A 20,399-nucleotide genomic window follows, 5' to 3' on the forward strand; every position below is an offset into this window, starting at 1 on the left:
TGTCTGAAATTAATTGTCCCAAATTTTAAATTCCTGCACTTACCTTTGAGATACACATCACACTTGAAGTTTGTCATGGCTTTTCTTGTTGATTAATACAGTGCTTTATAAATAATGTAAGCAATATCTAGCTAGAATATAAGGGATATTCATTTCTGTTACAAAAATAACCCATAGACATAGGGTTAAGGATTTTGCACAAGAAGATGAAAATAAAAAGGCTTAAACCCCCATATCCATATTAAATTTTTATTTACTATGGATATGGTTAATCAGGAAGACCAGGGCTACACAGGAAGGCTTAGAAAGCTACACAGGAAGGCTTGAAGGCTACTCAGGAAGATCAGGGCTTTAAAAAGTCCGCTCCTAAGCAACCAGAGGAGCTAGCGAACAGGAGCGGCTAACAGGGGAATTTTGCGAGGGAGTTTACAGGGGGAGAGTAAAAGGGGGCTAGATACACTTTCCATTTCGTAAACTTCTTTAAACTTGAGCCAAAAACCACCCCCGATTAAAAACAAAAAAGGAACGAGCTGCAGGAGTAAAAAGAGAATGCAGGCAGAAGTCCAGCAACAGAGCGGGGGCTAACCAGTTTATTGCACCCAATGCAGCATGTATGATTACCTGCCCTATGAGCAGGTAGGATATGTGTGCATTCGATGCAAGGAGCTACTGCAGAGAGAGAGGTACATAGATGAGACTTTCCGGGACACAGTAGAACGGTACTACCCCCGATCTGACAGTCTCTGTGCTGTTGTGGAGGATGAAAGTCTCAGGGAAGGAGGACATCCAACTGGAGCAGAGGGAAATGATCCCATAGTTAAAACAACGCGGAGTCTTTGTGGCACCTTAGACACTAACAAATTTATTTGGGCATATGCTTTTGTGGGCTAAAACGAAAGCTTAAGCCCAAATAAATGTTAGTCTCTAGGGTGCCACAAGGACTTCTAATTGTTTTAGCTGATACACACTAACACGGCTACCACTCTGAAACCTGATCCCATAGTTGGGATCCTCCTTCCAGATGATGTTGTGGTATCCTCTTTCACTGAGGATATCAGTTATTAGGAAGAGACAGGTATTAATAATGGGCGATTCGATCATTAGAAACCTAGATAGCTGGGTTTGTGATGACCGGGAGAACCGCATGGTGACTTTCCTGCCTGGTGTGAAGGTTGCGGATCTTTTGAGACATCTAAATAGACTTATGTGTAGTGCTGGGGAGGAGCTGGTGGTCATGGTACATGTAGGTACCAATGACATAGGAAAGGATAGGAGAGATGACCTGGAGGCTAAATTTAGGTTGCTAGGTAAGAGATTGAAGTTCAGGACCTCCATGGTAGCATTCTCTGAAATGCTTCCAGTTCCATGCGCAAGGCCAGTTAGACAGGCAGAACTGCAGGGTCTCAATGCGTGGATGAGACAATGATGTAGGGAGGAGGGGTTTAGGTTTATTAGGAACTGGGGAAACTTTTGGGAAAGGGGGAGCCTATACAGAAAAGATGGGCTCCAAGTAAACCAAAATGGAACCAGATTGCTGGCACTTAAAATTAAAAAGGTCGTAGATCAGTTTTTAAACTAAGGGCTGGGGGAAAGCTGACAGGTGCGGAGTAGCACGTGGTTTGGACAGAGACATCCCTTAGGGGAGGATCTACTAACGGAGATTCTCTATGTCCTAAGGAGGAGAGTATGGAAGATGATAAAATACAGGTAGGATCTGATGAGAAACAGTCAAATGAAAAAAAAGTCTCATTCAATTACAGTAACTCCTCACTTAACATTGTAGTTATGTTCCTGAAAAATGCAACTTTAAGTGAAACGATGTTAAGTGAATCCAATTTCCCCATAAGAATTAATGTAAATGAGGGGGTTAGGTTCCAGGGCAATTTTTTTCAACACACACACACGCTCTCTCTCTCTCTCTCTCTCTAAGTTTTAAACAGACAATTTAATACTGGTACACAGTGATGATGATTGTGAGGCTTGGTTGAGGTGGAGGAGTCAGAGGGTGGGATATTTCCCTTACTGCTAAATGATGAACTAGCAATTGGCTGAGCCCTCAAGGGTTAACTCTTTCACTCTACAAGGCAGCAGGAATGGAGGGAGATATGCACATTTCCCCTTTAAGTACACTGCCTTGTTAATTAGATCAGCTTGCTGAGACTGCAGCTGCTGCAAGCTCCCTCCGTCCTGAGCCCTGGCGTGTCCCCCTCTGCTCTATGGAAGTTGAGGTAAGCGGGGTGCAGGAGCGGGGGAAGGTGGACACCCTGATATTAGCCCCTCTCTTCCTTCCCTCCCCCTCCCCTCCAAACAGCAAGCAGGAGTCTCGGGGAGCAGCTCCAAGGCAGAGGGCAGGAGCAGCACATGGTAGTGTGGGGGGATGGGACAGCTGCAATTGCTAGCCTGCTGGGCAGCTGCTGCACAGGGAACTTAGGGGAGCGGGGAGCTGATAGGGAGAGCTGACAGGAGGGCTGCCGGTCCACTCTGGTTCCAAGCCCCCACCAGCTAGCTGCAATGGGCTGCTCTTCCTGCAAACAGTAGACAAAGCAGGCGGCTGCTAAATGACGTTAGAAGGGAGCATTACACAACTTTAAACGAACATGTTCCTAATTGATCAGCAACGTAACAACGAAACAATGTTAACCGGGATGACTTTAAGTGTTACTGTACATCATGTAATGGGTGACAGCTAAAAAGTGACAAGTTTTTAAAGTGCTTGTATACCAATGCTAGAAGTCTAAATAAGATGGGTGAACAAGAGTGCCTCATATTAAATTAGGATATTGATATAATAGGCATCAAAGAAACTTGGTGGAATGAGGATAATCAATGGGACACAGTAATACCAGGGTACAAAATATATCTGATGGACAGAACAGGTTGTGCTGGTGGGGGAGTGACACTATATGTGAAAGAAAGCGTAGAACCAAATGAAGTAAAAATCTTAAATGAACCAAACTGTACCATAGACTCTCTATGGATAGTAATTTCATGCTCAAATAATAAGAATATAGCATTAGAGATATATTACCGACCACCTGACCAGGATGGTGATAGTGACTGTGAAATGCTCAGGGTGATTAGAGAGGCTATTAAAATAAAAAACTTAGTTGAAATCCCCCATTATTACTATCCCCATAGTGACTAAGTACATATCACCTCAGGATGGGATGCAGAGATAAAGTTTCTTGACACCTTAAATGACTGCTTCTTGGAGCAGCTGGTCCTGGAACCCACAAGAGGAGAGGCAATTCTTGAGTTAGTCCTCAGTGGAGCACAGAAGCTGGTCAATGAGGTGAATATAGCTGAACCGGTTGGTAATAGTGACCATAATATACCATATATACTTGTTCATTAGCCTGTTCGTTTATAAGCCGACCAAGATGGTTAGGTAAAAATAGCAAAAACTGTATGACCCTTTCATAAGCCAACCCTATATTTCAGGAGTTGGCAAACTTTGGCTCCCGGCCGTCAGTGTAAGCTGCTGGTGCGTCGGGACGTTTTGTTTACTTGGAGCATCTGCAGGCATGGAGCCCCTCAGCTCCACTTCCCGCAACTCCCATTGGCTGGGAACGGTGAACCGCGGCCACAGGGAGCTGAGGGGTTCCATGCCTGCAGACGCTCCAAAATGACAATGTATTAGATATTCAGTTTTGGTGTAGACCTATTTATAAGCCGACCCCTGCTCTTTGATGCGTTACTTTTTTACCAAAAATATTCAGCTTATGAACGAATATACAGGTCTGTCGCATCTTTCGCGCATTTAACATGCGCAATTTCAGCTTTACGCGGTCGGCAAAAACAAAAACAAAAAAAAAGAGAAAAATAACAATTTTAATACTGTACTTGTAGTGTGGGCGATTCCGTCCGCCATTCAACTCAATGACAAGTTTCAGAGTAGCAGCCGTGTTAGTCTGTATCCGCAAAAAGAACAGGAGTACTTGTGGAACCTTAGAGACTAACAAATTTATTAGAGTATAAGCTTTCATGGACTACAGCCCACTTCTTCGGTAGTGTAATCCATAAAAGCTTATGCTCTAATAAATTTGTTAGTCTCTAAGGTGCCACAAGTACTCCTGTTCTATTCAACTCAATGTAATTTTGACTATACACAGTTTTCGCTATACACACTAACCGCGGAACGGAACCCCTGCGTAAGATAATACTCACCTGTATACGGTAATTAAATTTAACATCCCTATGGCAGGGAAAACACCACAGCGGCCCAACACTGTAGCATTTAATTTCAGAAAGGGAAACTACACAAAAATGAGGAGGTTAGTTAAACAGAAATTAAAAGGTGCAGCACCAAAAGTAAAATCCCTGTAAGCTGTATGGAAACTTTTTAAAGACACTGTAATAGAGGCTGCTCAAATTAAATGTATACCCCAAATTAAAAAACATAGTAAGAGAACCAAAAAAGAGCCACAATGGCTAAACAAACAAGTAAGAGAAGCAGTGAGAGGCAAAAAGACATCCTTTAAAAAGTGGAAGTTAAATCCTAGTGAGGAAAATAGAAAGAAGCATAAACTCTGGCAAATGAAGTGTAAAAATATAATTAGGAAGGCCAAAAAAGAATTTGAAGAACAGCTAGCCAATGACTCAAAAAAAATTTTTTTTTAAGTACATCAGTAGGGCCACTGGACAATTGAGGTGCTAAAGGAGCACTCAGGGATGATAAGGCCATTGTGGAGAAACTAAATGAATTCTTTGCATCAGTCTTCACAGTTGAGGATGTGAGGGAGATTCCCAAACCTGAGCCATTTTTTTTTTTAGGTGACAAATCTGAGGAAATGTCCCAGACTGAGGTGTCATTAGAGGAGGTTTTGGAACAAATTTGATAAACTAAACAGTAATAAGTCACCAAGACCAGATGGTATTCACCCAAGAGTTCTGAAGGAACTCAAATGTGAAATTGCAGGACTACTAACTGTAGTCTATAACCTATTATTTAAATCAGCTTCTGTACCAAATGACTGGAGGATAGCTAATGTGATGCCAATTTTTAAAAAGGGCTCCAGAGGTGACTCCGGCAATTACAGGCCGGTAAGCCTGTCTTCAGTACCAGGCAAACTGACTGAAACTATAGTAAAGAACAAAATTGTCAGACACATAGATGAACATAATTAGTTGGGGAAGAGTCAACATGGATTTGTAAATGGAAGTCATACCTCACCAATCTACTAGAATTCTTTGAGGGGGTCAACAAGCATGTGGACAAGGGGGATCCAGTGGACATAATGTATTTAGATTTCAGAAAGCCTTTGACAAGGTCCCTCACCAAAGGCTTTTAAGCAAAGTAAGCAGTCATGGGATAAGAGGGAAGGTCCTCTCATGGATTGATAACTGGTTAAAAGATAGGAAATAAAGGGTAGGAATGTATGGTAAGTTTTCAGAATGGAGAGAGGTAAATAGTGAGGTCTGTACTGGGCCCAGTCCTATTCAACATATTTATAAATGATCTGGAAAAAGGGGCAAACAGTGAGGTGGTAAAATTTGCAGATGATACAAAACTACTCAAGATAGTTAAGTCCCAGGCAGGCTGTGAAGAGCTACAAAAGGATCTTTCAAAACTGGGTGATTGGGCAACAAACTGGCAGATGAAATTCAATGTTGATAAATGCAAAGTAATGCACACTGGAAAACATAATCCCAACTATACATATAAAACGATTGGGTCTAAATTAGCTGTTACCAATCAAGAAAGAGATCTTAGAGTCATTGTGGATAGTTCTCTGAAAACATCCACTCAATGTGCAGCGGCAGTCAAAAAAGAAAACAGAATGTTGGAAATATTAAGAAAGGGATAGATAATAAGACAGAAAGTATCATATTGCTTCTATATAAATCCATGGTACGCCCACATCTTGAATACTGCATTCAGATGTGGTTGCCACATCTTAAAAAAGATATATTGGAATTGGAAAAGGTTCAGAAAAGGGCAACAAAAATGATTAGGGGTATGGAACAGCTTCCGTATAAGGAGAGATTAATAAGATTGGGACTTTTCAGCTTGGAAAAGAGACGATATGATAGAGGTCTATAAAATCATGACTGGTATGGAGAAAGTAAATAAGGAAGTGTTATTTACTCCTCATAACACAAGAAGTAGGGGCCACCAAATGAAATTAATAGGCAACAGGTTTAAAACAAACAAAAGGAATTATTTTTTCCACACAACGCACAGTGAACCTGTGGAACTCCTTGCCAGAGGAGCTTGTGAAGGCCAAGACTATATAATAGGGTTAAAAAAAGAACTAGATAAATTCATAGAGGATAGGTCCATCAATGGCTATTACCAGAATGGGCAGTGATGGGGTCCCTAACATCTGTTTACCATAAGCTGGGAAAGGCAACAAGGGAATCTTGAGGATTACCTGTTCTGTTCATTCCTTCTGGTGCACCTGGCATTGGCCACTGTCGGAAACAGGATACTGGGCTAGATGGACCTTTGGTCTGACCCAGTATGGCCGTTCTTATGTTATGTTTTCTTTACCTTGCACCTTCTATGGAAGCGAGACAGAAATGAGAATTGAAGGCTAGAAAAATTAAAGGCGAGATTATGCAAAACTATTAAATGTAAACCTGTACTTGACTAATCCTTAGTTTCTACCCACTATTTATTATGCCTTTAAGATAGTGGAGTTGGAAATATCACAGCTGCTGTTTCATGTCTTCATCATTCTGGTGGGCCAAGTAGCCTTAGTAATCATTTTGCAAACACATGTAGCCCTGTTTCCTGTATCTTGTATTTTGAATTTATCATGCTACTGTATTTTGCATTATGGGCTCTGGTATTGCACACAGTGCATAGTGTGGTAGCATGCTACATTCAGACACAATAGGGCAAGTAGTGTTAACTCAAACTGACACATGAATCCCCACCTCCTGGACTTCTTAGCCCCCTCTTCTCCAAAAATAGTTGCCACAGTTGGATCTGTGGATAAGTTCTTCTGGGCCATGGATCCATGCCAGCCAGGACACAGATGCAGAGATCAAGGGGATCTGTGATTAATTTGCCAGTGCTTGGAGGGCCTCCAAGCCTTAGTCTTCTGGGAAATTTCCCTTAATCCTTGGGTGCCATTCAAAACATGGTGAGAAAGGAATACTCACAGGAGAAAGTGGTAGGATCCAGACCATTGTCACAGAGTTTTTTCAAGGTGTACACAACTTCTGTCACATGCAAAGAAATGCCGGAACATCTCTAGCTTTAGAAAGTGTGCTTACCTTGACTTTGACTAAAAAATTCAAAAGTCCAATCCACAGACAAATTAAATGGCCTGGTGTATATTAAGTCTCTCTTCACTTCTTCAGTCCCTTCATCACCTTTGCAACAGAATTCCAGAGCATCCTAACATTCTAAACTCCTCAACATGCTGCTTACCTCAGAATCATAGAATCATAGAATATCAGAGTTGGAAGGGACCTCAAGAGGTCATCTAGTCCAACCCCCTGCTCAAAGCAGGACCAATTCCCAGCTAAATCATCCCAGCCAGGGCTTTGTCAAGCCGGGCCTTAAAAACCTCCAAGGAAGGAGACTCTACCACCTCCCTAGGTAACGCATTCCAGTGTTTCACCACCCTCCTAGTGAAATAGTTTTTCCTGATATCCAACCTGGACCTCCCCCACTGCAACTTGAGACCATTGCTCCTTGTTCTGTCATCTGCCACCACTGAGAACAGCCGAGCTCCATCCTCTTTGGAACCCCCCTTCAGGTAGTTGAAGGCTGCTATCAAATCCCCCCTCATTCTTCTCTTCTGGAGACTAAACAATCCCAGTTCTCTCAGCCTCTCCTCATAAGTCATGTGCTCCAGACCCCTAATCATTTTTGTTGCCCTCCGCTGGACTCTTTCCAATTTTTCCACATCCTTCTTGTAGTGTGGGGACCAAAACTGGACACAGTATTCCAGATGAGGCCTCACCAATGTCGAATAAAGGGGAACGATCACGTTCCTCGATCTGCTGGCAATGCCCCTACTTATACAGCCCAAAATGCCGTTAGCCTTCTTGGCAACAAGAGCACACTGTTGACTCATATCCAGCTTCTCGTCCACTGTGACCCCTAGGTCCTTTTCAGCAGAACTGCTACCTAGCCATTCGGTCCCTAGTCTGTAGCAGTGCATGGGATTCTTCCGTCCTAAGTGCAAGACTCTGCACTTGTCCTTGTTGAACCTCATCAGGTTTTTTTCTGCCCAATCCTCTAATTTGTCTAGGTCCCTCTGTATCCGATCCCTATCCTCTAGTGTATCTACCACGCCTCCTAGTTTAGTGTCATCTGCAAACTTGCTGAGAGTGCAGTCCACACCATCCTCCAGATCATTAATAAAGATATTAAACAAAACCGGCCCCAGGACCGACCCTTGGGGCACTCCACTTGAAACCGGCTGCCAACTAGACATGGAGCCATTGATCACTACCCGTTGAGCCCGACGATCTAGCCAGCTTTCTATCCACCTTACAGTCCATTCATCCAGCCCATACTTCTTTAACTTGGTGGCAAGAATACTGTGGGAGACCGTATCAAAAGCTTTGCTAAAGTCAAGAAATAACACATCCACTGCTTTCCCCTCATCCACAGAGCCAGTTATCTCATCATAGAAGGCATTTAGGTTAGTCAGGCATGACTTCCCCTTCGTGAATCCATGCTGACTGTTCCTGATCACTTTCCTCTCCTCTAAATGTTTCATAATTGATTCCTTGAGGACCTGCTCCATGATTTTTCCAGGGACTGAGGTGAGGCTGACTGGCCTGTAGTTCCCCGGATCCTCCTTCTTCCCTTTTTTAAAGATGGGCACTACATTAGCCTTTTTCCAGTCATCTGGGACCTCCCCCGATCGCCATGAGTTTTCAAAAATAATGGCTAATGGCTCTGCAATCTCACCCGCCAACTCTTTTAGCACCCTCGGATGCAGCGCATCCGGCCCCATGGACTTGTGCACGTCCAGTTTTTCTAAATAGTCCCGAACCACTTCTTTCTCCACAGAGGGTTGGTCACCTTCTCCCCATGCTGTACTGCCCAGTGCAGCAATCTGGGAGCTGACCTTGTGCGTGAAGACAGAGGCAAAAAAATCATTGAGTACATTAGCTTTTTCCACATCCTCTGTCACTAGGTTGCCTCCCTCATTCAGTAAGGGGCCCACACTTTCCTTGATTTTCTTCTTGTTGCTAACATACCTGAAGAAACCCTTCTTGTTACTCTTAACATCTCTTGCTAACTGCAACTCCAAGTGTGATTTGGCCTTCCTGATTTCACTCCTGCACGCCTGAGCAATATTTTTATACTCCTCCCTGGTCATTTGTCCAATCTTCCACTTCTTATAAGCCTCTTTTTTGCATTTAAGATCAGCAAGGATTTCACTGTTTAGCCAAGCTGGTCGCCTGCCATATTTACTATTCTTTCTACACATCGGGATGGTTTGTTCCTGCAACCTCAATAAGGATTCTTTAAAATACAGCCAGCTCTCCTGGACCCCTTTGCCCTTCATGTTGTTTTCCCAGGGGATCCTGCCCATCTGTTCCCTGAGGGAGTCAAAGTCTGCTTTTCTGAAGTCCAGGGTCCGTATTCTGCTGCTCTCCTTTCTTCCTTGTGTCAGGATCCTGAACTCGACCATCTCATGGTCACTGCCTCCCAGGTTCCCATCCACTTTTGCTTCCCCTACTAGTTCTTCCCTGTTTGTGAGCAGCAGGTCAAGAAAAGCTTTGCCCCTAGTTGGTTCCTCCAGCACTTGCACCAGGAAATTGTCCCCTACACTTTCCAAAAATTTCCTGGATTGCCTGTGCACCGCTGTATTGCTCTCCCAGCAGATATCAGGGTGATTAAAGTCTCCCATGAGAACCAGGGCCTGTGATCTAGCAATTTCTGCTAGTTGCCAGAAGAAAGCCTCGTCCACCTCATCCCCCTGGTCTGGTGGTCTATAGCAGACTCCAACCACGACATCACCCTTGTTGCTCCCACTTCTCAACTTTATCCAGAGACTCTCAGGTTTTTCTGCAGTATCATACCGGAGCTCTGAGCAGTCATACTCCTCTCTTACATACAACGCAACTCCCCCACCTTTTCTGCCCTGCCTGTCCTTCCTGAACAGTTTATATCCATCCATGACAGTACTCCAGTCATGTGAGTTATCCCACCAAGTCTCTGTTATTCCAATCACATCATAGTTCCTTGACTGTGCCAGGACTTCCAGTTCTCCCTGCTTGTTTCCCAGGCTTCTTGCATTTGTGTATAGGCACTTAAGATAACTCAATGATCGTCCCTCTTTCTCAGCATGAGACAGGAGTCCTCCCCTCTTGCGCTCTCCTGCTTGTGCTTCCTCCCAGGATCCCATTTCCCCACTTACCTCAGGGCTTTGGTCTCCTTCCCCCGGTGAACCTAGTTTAAAGCCCTCCTCACTAGGTTAGTCAGCCTGCTGGCGAAGATGCTCTTCCCTCTCTTCGTTAGGTGGAGCCCATCTCTGCCTAGCACTCCTTCTTCTTGGAACACCATCCCATGGTCGAAGAATCCAAAGCCTTCTCTCCGACACCACCTGCGTAGCCATTCGTTGACTTCCACGATTCGACGGTCTCTACCCCGGCCTTTTCCTTGCACAGGGAGGATGGACGAGAACACCACTTGCGCCTCAAACTCCTTTATCCTTCTTCCCAGAGCCACGTAGTCTGCAGTGATCCGCTCAAGGTCATTCTTGGCAGTATCATTGGTGCCCACGTGGAGAAGCAGGAAGGGGTAGCGATCCGAGGGCTTGATGAGTCTCGGCAGTCTCTCCGTCACATCGTGTATCCTAGCTCCTGGCAAGCAGCAGACCTCTTGGTTTTCCCGGTCAGGGCGGCAGATAGATGACTCAGTCCCCCTGAGGAGGGAGTCCCCGACCACCACCACCCTCCTCCTCCTCTTGGGAGTGGTGGTCGTGGAACCCCCATCCCTAGGACAGTGCATCTTTTGCCTTCCAATCGGTGGAGTCTCCTTCTGCTCCCTTCCCTCAGATGGGCCATCTAGTCCACTCTCCGCATTAGCACCTGTAGAGAGAACATGGAAACGATTCCTCACCTGTATCTCCATTGCTGGTGCATGGACGCTCCTCTTTCTTCTTCTGGAGGTCACATGCTGCCAAACCTCCTCACAATCCTTCTGTCCCTGCTCCGCCTGCTCTGAATCTTCAGAACATTGTGGCCGTAGAAGCATCTCCTGACGTCTGTCCAGGAAATCTTCATTTTCCCTTATGCAACGCAGAGTCGATACTTGTTTCTCCAGCCCTCGAACCTTCTCCTCCAGTATGGAGACCAGCTTGCACTTTGTACAGACAAAGTCGCTTCTGTCCTGCGGAAGAAAGACAAACATGGCACAACCTGTGCAGGTTACAACAGCTGATCGCTCACCTTCCATATCACCGTCCTCTTAGGAGCTTCCTCAACTGTTGCAGGAATTACTCGGAGAAACCTGCAGATGAAAGCCTCAGTGCGCTCTCCCTAGGCGAACTCCCGCTGTTAGCCTCTGCTGTTCGCCGCTCAGCTGGTTCGCTGCTGACTGCCCTTATATACCAGTCAGGCCCACTCAAGGCCCAGCTGGAACAAAGCACTCCCAATTCACACTTTTCAAACAAACAAGCAAGCAATCAAGCACACGGTCAAACTGACCAACTGTCCCAGCAGCAGACACTCAGATACTCACCAACACAGCCCCCCTAATGCAGCACTTAGCGTACCTCCTCTCGGACAGCTCCCAGGCAAACTCCCGCTGTTAGCCTCTGCTGTTCGCCGCTCAGAACCTGCATGAGCCTAGCAAAGTCTACATCATAGAGAACACATAGAGCCCAGGTTTGTCACTTGGTGTGTAAGTGAGGGAGCCCAGTTCTTCACTGGGGCTGTTAAATATGCATGTAGGTTTTGATTTAGATTGTAAGACTTTTTGGGTGACGGGACTTACATCTTTCTTTTTCGTTTTATGCAGTACTGAGCCCACTATCTGTGCTCAACAAACACTTACAGGAGGAGCTGGTATAAAGTTTGCCTAACATTTTAAATGATAAAGGATTCTTGCAACCTTTTCTTTGAGAATTGTTAACACTTACTAGTACTATGTTGCATGTAGAGGGTTGGAGAAAAAGCGAGTTTGGGTTCCCTTCATGACACACCCGGACCCAGCACATGGCCCCAACAGCCCAGCACATGGCCCCAACAGCCCATCACCCTGTCCTGTGGGTACCACATGGGCAAGGAGACCCATGAGGTGGAAAAGCGAGAGCTAGTTACATATTGCCCCAGCAACCCATCCCTTCATCTCTGGGATAAGAGGCTTCCCCTGTTGCTAGCTTATGTAATTGGTCCTGTAGGTGTATTTGTTTGTTTTTGTTTTGTTGAAGTGGCAGTTGTCTCTCCTGAAGCCTCAGGGTTCAAACAGTGCTGCTAGTGCATGATGGGAAGGTTGTTACAGTTGTACAGAACATAATTTGTTTTAATCTTTGTCCTTATGCCCACCCCTCACAGGAAATTGCATTTAAAAAGATGTGCGGGGGTGGGGCGGAGGGCGAAACATGTTTAAGAGATGTTATTTAGGTTGCAAAGTCAAGCACTCAAAAGTTAGGAAATGCCAGATTTACAGTTGCCTATGCAGCCTTAATTTGGCCCCTTAATGTGTATGCATTATGACATTTAATTACATTATCCCATCCTTTCCCCTCTTTCCCCCCTCCCCCACAGAACCCCTGTGTCATTCAGTGCACAGGTTAGATAGATGTACAAGTGGGCAAAATTCAAGTTGCATGTAAAAGTGACTTTTCCTAGCTTTTGAGCACTTGATTGTGTAACCTAAGTAAATGTTTTTGTATGCAATAGATATAACAAAATAGGCATTTGAGACCAGAGTCCACTTGAATATACAAATGCTAAACTGGACACCCTTATTTAGGTGTACAGCTTTGGCAACTGGACCTATAGCATACGGTATATATTTGTGTTGCAGTCTGCATCTACCTCTTTGGACTTCTTATTTTGCCTTACTCATAATAGGTGATATTTACACCAGTATGGAGAGCCCACAGAAAGCCTGTGCACCATTTAATTCCCAGGTTAGCCCTTAAAGTAGGTCTTAAGTGATGCATAGACCTTGTATTGGAATTTAAACCAAAGTAAACAGGATTTAGCCTCACAAAGATCAAATTGGAAAGGTCCAGATAAACATCTAAATTTTGAGATATCATTGGATTTAAATTGAAAACGAAGATTTGCAGTAGTAAATTGTTGTATTCATTGATACATTTGCAGTGAAATGTAGTGAACATGTACTAGTTTTCTTAAAATTACTGGTTTAACTGAAAATGTGTCTTTTCAGTGAAAATGAATTGGAAAAATTAAGAGGGAACTCCAGGCGACCTTTATGTAAGGAAGAAATTCCTTTAAAATTAATTTTAAAAGCACAGTATGCTTTTAATATAATCTATTAAAATCAAAGTCTGGAAAGCACCATAGTAAAATACATTTAAAATCACATTTTATTTATTGGGAGGAAAAGGTTTTCAGTAAACTCCCTTGGGATCCTGAAGCCACATATTCAAGTTTGTTTTAATGAGAATATCTGAGTCTAATTTGGACAGCAGCACTTCTACTTTTACAGCTGTTTGTGACATATCTTTTATTCTAAGTGAGGTTTGACTGCAGAGAGACTGATTAAAAAAAACACAGATGAGGATGGTGCACCCCTTGCTGAATTTTCTCACTTTCTTTACATTAATAGCCAAGGATCCAAATTCTACCTATTCAGGCATGCAGAGGAAGGCAGAGATTGGACCCCACTGCAAACCTTGTGTAGTCAGCAATGATGACAGAACAAATGACTCTGTTTAAAATGTGTGGGCCAGATTCAGCTCTTGGTTACATAAGTATAAAACTGAAGTAAAACCATTGGCTTCAGTGGAGTTATTTTGGATTTACACTAATGAAACTGAGATCAGAATTTGGTCCTATCACCTTTAAAATTTGGGAGTTTATGGAAGTACAGCCCATGTAAGAGACTGGGAATGTCTTACACACAGTAATAATACACTTTTTGGCTAATTAAAGAGCAGCGTTAAGCTCCAAAAAGAATCCTTTTCAGCCAGAAAGATGGTAGCTGCCATGTACCTTGAACATGAGGGGATTAAAAAGTGGGGAAAAAAAAAATCACTGCAGCAAGTAGTTTACGTGTGCCCAGTGGTTCTCAAACTATTGTACTGGTGACCCCTTTCACATAGCAAGCCTCTGAGTGCGACCCCCCCCCTTAAATATATAAGCAAGTGTTTTTAATTTATAACACCATTATAAATGCTGGAGGCAAAGCGGGGTTTGGAGTGGAGGCTGACAACTCGCGACCCCCTATGTTATAACCTTGCAACCCCCTGAGGGGTCCCGACCCCCAGTTTGAGAACCCCTGTTCTATACCTTGGGCTGTGATGGCACTCATTGAGGCAGTGGGGAAGGGGGAAAGGGAAGGCTAAATATGACACAAGATAACAAAGAAATTTGTGGTTTCTTACACATGGCCACCCCATCCCTTTAATATTGTTTGTTTAAAGTCCTCTGGGAGAATCCTTCAGTGAAGAAGCCTGTGCTATAAATGTTTATCATTAAGGTTAAGAATCCGTCACGGGTATTTTTAGTAAAAGTCAGGGACAGGTCGTGAGCAATAACCAAAAATTCATGGAAGCCCATGACGAGTCCCTGACTTTTACTAAAAATAGGCTGTGGGGGAATAACAGTTGAGCACTGCTGGGGAGCTGATCTCCGGCAGCTGCTCCAGGCCCGCTGCTGCTCCTGCAGCCCCAGGGGAGCTGACCCAACCCCAGCTGCTGCTTCAGCACTGGGGCTGTTGCTCCAGCGGCCAGGGGATTGCTGCTACAGAGGTCAACCTGCTCGCCAGCTGCTCCGGCAGTCCCAGGGCTGACTGCTGGCCGCTGCTCTGGCGGCCCTGGGGACTGCTGCGCTGGCAGGTCTGGGGCTGGCTGCTTGCCAGCTGCTCCAGCCCCTCTGCTGCCCCGCGGCAGGGGCTGACTGCTGCTGCTCCAGCCCCAGAAGGGCTGACCCAATCCTGGGTTCTGCTTTAACCCTAGGGCCACTGCTTCGGCGGTCCTGGGACGGACAGCTGCTCCAGCCCTGCCACTTTGGAAGAAGTCCCGGAGATCCCAGAAAGTTACAGCATCACAGAATTGTACCCTTATTTCTCATCATAGGCTTTTCTATGTTGCCAGTCACTTTCGTATCAATTAAGGGGACTGGTAAGGGAAGTGGATTGGGAAAACGTATTAATGGATCTAAAGGCAGAAGAAGCTTGGGATTACTTCAGGTTAAAGATGCATGAGCTGGCGGAGGCCTGCATTCCAAAAAAGGGAAAAAGATTACAAAGCAGGAGATTTAGACCGAGCTGGATGAGCGACCGACTCAAAGGGGCAATTAGGAAAAAACAGAAAGCGTACGAAGAGGGGAGGGATTAGTAAAGAAACTTACCTTAGCGAAGTCAGAGAATGTAGAGATAGAGTGAGAAAGGCCAAAGGCCGTGTAGAGTTGGACCTAGCGAGGGGAATTAAAAGCAATAGTAAGAGGTTTTACAGCCACATAAATAGGAAGAAAGCAAAGAAAGAAGAAGTGGGACCGCTGAAGACTATTGCCGGAGAGGAGATTAAAGACAATCTAGGCATGGCGCAATATCTCAATGAATATTTTGCATCGGTGTTTAATGAGGCCAATGAAGGTATTAGGGATACTAGCACCACTACAGAGGGGCATTCAGGATGGGGGATTACCATATCTGAGGTAGAAACAAAACTTGAATGCCTTAATGGGGCTAAGTCGGGAGGACCGGACGATCTTCATCCGAGAATATTGAAGGAATTGGCGCGGGAAATAGCAGGCCCATTAGCGATAATATTTAATGAATCTGTAAACTCGGGGGTGGTCCCGTTAGACTGGAGAATAGCTAATGTGGTTCCTATTTTCAAGAAAGGGAAAAAAAGTGATCCGGGTAACTACAGGCCTGTTAGTTTAACATCTGTAGTGTGCAAGGTGTTAGAGAAAATTCTGAAAGAGAAACTAGTTGAGGACCTGGAGGTTAGTGGCAATTGCGATAAATTACAACATGGTTTTACGAAGGGCAGATCGTGCCAAACGAATCTGATCTCCTTCTTTGAGAAAGTAACGGATTTATTAGATAAGGGAAATGCGGTGGACCTAATATACCTGGATTTCAGTAAAGCGTTTGATACTGTACCCCATGAGGAATTATTGGTTAAACTGAAAAACATGGGGATCGATATGAAAATCCTGAGGTGGATAAGGAATTGGTTAATGGGGAGAATGCAGCGGGTCGTATTAAAGGGTGAACTGTCAGGTTGGAGGGAGGTTACTAGTGGAGTGCCTCAAGGTTCGGTTTTGGGACCTATTTTATTTAATCTATTTATAACTGACCTCGGAACCGATTGCAGGAGTGGGCTGATAAAGTTTGCGGATGATACGAAGGTGGGAGGCGTTGTAAATTCGGAGGAGGATAGGGATATCCTGCAGGGAGACTTGAATGAGCTTGTGAATTGGAGTATCAGAAATAGGATGAAATTTAATAGTAAAAAGTGTAAGGTGATGCATTTGGGGATGACTAATAAAAATTTTAGTTACAAGATGGGGACGCATTGGTTAGAAGTAACGGAAGAGGAGAAGGACCTAGGGGTCCTCGTAGACCACAGGATGACTATGAGTCGACAATGCGACGTGGCGGTGAAAAAAGCCAATGCTGTCTTGGGATGCATTAGGCGAGGTATATCTAGTAGGGATAGGGAGGTCCTGCTTCCGTTGTACAAGGCGCTGGTGAGACCTCACTTGGAGTACTGTGTGCAGTTCTGGTCTCCCATGTTTAAAAAAGATGAACTCAAACTGGAACGGGTGCAGAGAAGGGCCACTAGGATGATCAGAGGAATGGAAAACCTGTCGTATGAAAAGAGACTAGAGGAGCTTGGGTTGTTTAGTCTGACAAAGCGAAGGCTGAGGGGGGATATGATTGCTATCTTTAAATATATTAGAGGGCTTAACACGAGGGAGGGAGAAGAATTATTCCAGCTTAGTACTAATGTGGATACGAGAACGAATGGATATAAACTGGCCGTGGGGAAGTTCAGGCTTGAAATTAGACGAAGGTTTCTGACCGTCAGAGGGGTGAAATATTGGAACGGCCTTCCGAGGGAAACGGTGGGGGCGACGGACCTGTCTGGTTTTAAGATTAAGTTAGATAAATTTATGGAGGGAATGGTTTAATGGTAAAACATAGTAGTCAAGGAAAACCAAGCAATGGTAGGTAAATTGTATAATGGCTGACAGGGGTCAGGCTGGAGACTCTTGCCTATATGCTCGGGGTCTTACTGATCGCCATATTTGGGGTCGGGAAGGAATTTTCCTCCAGGGCAGATTGGCTGAGCCTCTGGAGGTTTTTCGCCTTCCTCCGCAGCATGGGGCAGGGATCTCTAGCAGGAGGGTTTCTGCCGATTGAAGTCACCTAAAACAGGATTGGGGACTTCAACAGCAGAGTCCAGGGAAGGGGTAGGGACGGTTTTATGGCCTGCAGCATGCAGGGGGTCAGACCAGATGATCATAATGGTCCCTTCTGACCTTAAAGTCTATGAGTCTAAGTATCTAAGCCCAGGATCCTTGAGTGGAAGAACTGTCTGCGCCACTCCTGCTTTTGGCACTTTGCCAGCAGCACTAGTGAGAGTGGTAGGGTAGAACTGATGCAATTCTACTTGGGTTTTAATTTTTGCTTCTGCTGTGTCCTCAGTGCTGATCATATGCTATTGTCAGGGCAGAGGAGGAAGGGGGAGGGAAAGAATAACTAGCATTCCCAGAAGCAGGAGTAGGATCATTCATGTGCAGCTCCAGCATAGTGTGTCTCGCTATGGTGCAGTTGGAGAAGTTGTGAAACTGAGTAGGATAATGTCAATTATTGCTTTTTGGTGTAATGGAGAAAAGTAATAAAAATACAACAAACAGTTGCTCTTACTCCTGTAGGAACTGAAACACCAGAGTTCAAATTAAACTGATGAATTCTCTGAATCATGCGTCTGACCTAGTTTTTAACAGTTAATCTAAACTGTTATATTTTCTGTATCTTCTGTTTGTCTCCCATTATGCTTTGCAAAATCTTTCCTAGTTTATAGTGTTTTCTGAAAGTGAAACCACTGTTCAAGCTCCCTAAGGAATTGAAATTCCATATACAGGTTTAGGGCCCTGTGAAGGTATAAGGGTTATTATTTCTCTGAGGTTAGAGGCCAGCAGGGGGCTGGCTGGCTGATTAGCTCCTCCTGCTGCACCTGCAGGAAAAGACCTGCAGCTTAACTTGCTGATCCTCATAAAAGGAATAGCAGGGAATGGAGGGGAAGAACTGCAATACCTACTAGAGGCTGTAGCTACTGCTGGGAAGAACTGGTCCTAGAAACAAAAATGAACAGAAGGGAGACTGGGGAAATCCTGTTATCAAAAGGCTCTGAGGTAAGAGCCAGGAACTTTGGACTGAGGAACTACAGGGTGTGAGGGACAGACCTTGGAAAGTTTTGATCTTGTTTGTTGAGGGGACTAAAAGAATCATAGAATATCGGGGTTGAATATCCTATGCAATACAAAAGGCTGCCATCATGGACCACCCTGGTCTTTCTACAGAAGCTTACTGGAAGATATTTTGGTTGGAGACATTCCTTAATGGGGCATGCCCCTGGGCAATAGCTCAGTGGCTCTGGGACTACCCAATGGCTAAAACTAGAGGCCGAGACAGTGGTGGGGCTTATTGACAATTTTGGCCTAGAACAATACCCACCCATTCTCTGTATGGTGGTACAAGCCTGGGTTCAATGGTTTTGGCCTGCATCCATGGCAGAGGTGGTCGAGACAACTGAGGGATTCATGGAGGCTGAATTACCTACGGCTGGGAAGGCCAGACTCTTGGTCAGCTAGCCACATTTAGAAAGGCAGTGAGAGAGAACCTACCAACCCAGCGAGAGTCTACCAAAATTTTACCCCATCCATGGGACCCTACACCCAGAACAGGGGCCCCAAAGTTCCAGGCTTCCAAGGAACTACCATTGCCCTCCTGTGAATGGCTCTGGTATGTTATCATTGCAGGCAACCTGGGCTCATCCAACAGGGAATGTCCCATGATGGAATGTGACAATATAATAAAGGGGCTAGAGCCAGGGAATTCCAGTCTGGGGACCGAGTGCTCCTACTTCTTCCCAGCTCAGAGAGTGGGGTAGGGACAGACCTGGGAAAGTTTTGATCTTCTTTGTTGAGGAGACTTGGAATAAAAGGAAAAAGAAACCACAACAACTGATCGTGCTGGAAACTACTTTCCCTGGACTCGACGAGAAGGTTCCAGGCTGAGTTCCCCCAGAGAGGGCCCTGGCTCAGCAAGAGCCAGCCAGGGTCCAGTTGGAAGAGGGTACTATAAGACAGGCCTCAATCTTTTACAGGCCCAGTCCACCAAACCTTTGCATGAGTGGTCCTTACTCATGTGAGTAGTCCCATTGTTTTTGCAGGAGTGATTCCTTAGTGACTTCTGGTTTAGGACTTTGCCCTTAAGGTAATGCTAACCCAGAAATGATTGTTGGAATCAATGTTATAAGTCGAGCACCATGACATTGTTTTATAATTTTTCATTTTATTTTTTGGGAATTACTTGTTTTATTGCATTATATTTACGTGAATAAAATAACTCAAATGACCGTACATAAATAAAACTAGTGTATAAATCCATGTTTATGTATACTACATCATTTTATTAAGCACTATTCATTATTCCATGCCTTCAGGCCTCACCAACCCTATCATAGTTAGTCACCCCAAAATACTCTGGACAGCTCCTGAACACTGGCCATAGCACTGCCCCAAAATAATTCCTGGAGCATATCTTTTAGAAAAAACATCTAGTCTTGATTTAAAAATTGCCAGTGATGGAGAATCCACCATAACTCTTAGTAAATTGTTCCAATGGCATTACGTTCACTAATAAAATTTTACACCTTATTTCCAGTCTGAATTTGTCTAGCTTCAACTTCCAATCTTTGGATTGTGTTATAACTTTGTCTGCTAGATTGAAGAGCCTATTATCAAATATTTGTTCCTCATGTAGGTACTTGAAGAATGTAATCAAGTCACACCTTAACCTTTTCTTTGTTTAAGCTAAATAGATTCAGTTCCTTGAGTCTATCACTATAAGGCATGTTTTCTAATCTTTTAATCATTTTCATAGCTCTTCTCTGAACCCTCTCCAATTTGTCAACATTTTTCTTGAGTTGGACACTAGAACTGGACACAGTATTTCAGCAGGGGTCACATTAGTGTCATATACAGATATAAACTAATCTCTCTACTCCTACTCAAGATTCCCCTGTTTTATGTTTAAGGAT

The 20,399-nt window shown here is 44.4% G+C and overlaps 1 protein-coding gene across 3 annotated transcripts in view; it reads left to right on the top strand.

Moving 5' to 3' along the window:
• The window catches only part of DCDC2C (doublecortin domain containing 2C), a 108,898-nt gene that overhangs the window by 3,228 nt on the left and 85,271 nt on the right, over window positions 1-20,399 (top strand). The window lies entirely within an intron of this gene.

This window comes from Trachemys scripta, chromosome 3 (genome assembly GCF_013100865.1).
Source record: "Trachemys scripta elegans isolate TJP31775 chromosome 3, CAS_Tse_1.0, whole genome shotgun sequence".
NCBI classification, from domain to species: domain Eukaryota; kingdom Metazoa; phylum Chordata; order Testudines; family Emydidae; genus Trachemys; species Trachemys scripta.